The 2301-nt window shown below is 33.8% G+C and overlaps 1 protein-coding gene across 1 annotated transcript in view; it reads right to left on the reverse strand.

Moving 5' to 3' along the window:
* Positions 1-2301, reverse strand: part of si (sucrase-isomaltase) — a gene marked incomplete in the record, with an annotated part of 76141 nt that overhangs the window by 15981 nt on the left and 57859 nt on the right.

Below are 2301 nucleotides of genomic sequence, written 5' to 3' on the forward strand. Positions count from 1 at the left end.
ATAGTACATACATGACATTTTTCACCTAATCTTTGGCTTTATTATTAATATTTTTATTATTTTTATGTGTTTGTTATTACAAAAATAATTAKCTGGGGCTTGATTCACAAAAGTCAGATTTAAATATCCAGGATTTCACTTGTAAGCTGAGCTTGAACAAGCCTTTAACTCCTAAACAGCTGTAATCAGTTGCTCAAATGTCAAGCCACACTTAAATGGGGCAGCTCGTTCAAGCCAGCTGTAAATCATTTAGGATGAATGCACGTTCATGATTTCTTCCCTGTGGTTAAATAGTTAATCATGGATCATAGAGGTGAAGCAAAACACCACTGTCAATAAACAGAGGGAACAGAAGTGTGGAATTATAGCAGACAATTGGATGCTTAAATATTTTTAGTCTAAACTTGTTCTGCCACTAAATCTGTTTCCAAGTTATCTCAAAATGAACGGCTGATTACTTTGCCTTAAAATGATCACTGGTAGTTCAGGAAATGAACTGAGTATAGATCAGCTGAGCGGCTGGTAGTTAGGGAGAGGGAGGGAGATGTTTCTGAGATGTAAAATAAAGTAGAAACTAAGGTTTTTGTTTCTTTTCAGGACACGGATGCAAATATATTTATTCTGTGCAAAGTGGAAAAAAACATTTAATAATTATATAAAACACACCAATTTCTGATCAGCCACTGCAAATGTAAGCCATCTGAAAATAAATTTAAAATATACTAGATTATACTCTAAATCTTCTCAAGTTTAGTTAAATAATATGCCAGTGCAGTAAAATAATTACACTTTTTAAGACTTTTTAAAATAAAGAAAACTTTCCAAGCTAACAAGATTAATAGGCCAATCAAACACATTCTGTTGTTGTTTAGTATGTCAGTCCTTAAACAAGATCAGAAATAGCTTTTGGTTGGATATAACATTGCAAGACTTGATTAGAAGGATAATGTTTGCAGTGAAGTGACTGCCTGCTGCTCAGAAACAATATCAGATTAAATTAGTTAAGCACTTTGTATTGCCTTGCTGCTGAAAAGTGTTGTATAAATAAATTTTACCTTAGCTTACCTTTTATCTTTAAATCTGGTCTGGACCAGGTTACTTTCAGAGAATGTCATCGTTTGTGCCTCCTCTTTGGTGCAATGGACTTAATCCAAGAATGCACCAAAACCTCAGCTTAATCCCTTATACTAGTTTTGTGCAATGTGCCTCTGGTAAGGTTTGGACAACTGTGATTCTTATTTAGGAATAATAGTAATAAAATATATCTTGTTTTATTTTTAAAAGAGATTCAGTTAAATATAAAGTACATTTTAGTGTTTAAAAAAGCAACACATGTGACACCACTGTCATTACCTGATTATTGTGTGTTGCCTTTAACCATGTGTCATTATAAGTATTTAACTCTTCAAGTTAAGGAATCCATGTTAAACTCATGAACGTGGCTTGCTAAAATATAAAAGTGTAATTCTCAACAAATGAACAATTTAAGTGCTGATGATCCTGATGCGCAATGGGTATTATCACCAATGTCATGTCTGTTAATCCTATACACATATATTACATTGCCCCTTCCATTCTCAACTTTTAGAGAAAATCCTGTTGCCTTGCATTTAAATCTATCTAAAAACTAACATGGCCTGTATGACTGAAAATCTTCGCTGATATGTTGGACAATTTATCTGGTTTAATTAATTCTGCTCTGATATGATTGTAGACCTGGAAACGTGCTCATAGTGCACCAGAATTATCTCTCGGTCAATACTGAAAGTTGTTTGAGGGCAAAAGAGACACAAGAAGTGAAGGGAATAAATTTACAAAAAAAWTTGTCTTTTTTTGCCTCTCTCTATCTCTACTATATTTGACCCTGCTTCCAGACCATTTTTTCTCTCTTTGTCAGTATTCTTTGTCTGTCTTTTCTCCTATTTTGTGTAAACATATATACTTTGTACTCATTTCCCCTTTCTCTTCTTTTACATCTCCTTGATGCTGTATTTATCCCAACTCTTAACCCATATACATTATATATATATATATATATATTTTTTATATATATATATATTTCTAATTGTACTCTCTTTGAAACACCCATTCAAAGTCATTATCACATGATCAGAATTAAAGGTTGTGTATGTGTGTGAGTGTGTGTGTAAAGAGGAGGATAGGTGTTGCCCAGATCACCTTGAGAATTCAATTATACCTCCACTCCTCGTTGTTAAAAAGCACAGGCATGGGCATCCACACACACACACACACACACACACACACACACACACACACACACACACACACACACACACACAC

Source organism: Austrofundulus limnaeus, unplaced genomic scaffold (assembly GCF_001266775.1).
Source record: "Austrofundulus limnaeus strain Quisiro unplaced genomic scaffold, Austrofundulus_limnaeus-1.0 Scaffold95, whole genome shotgun sequence".
NCBI classification, from domain to species: Eukaryota; Metazoa; Chordata; class Actinopteri; order Cyprinodontiformes; family Rivulidae; genus Austrofundulus; species Austrofundulus limnaeus.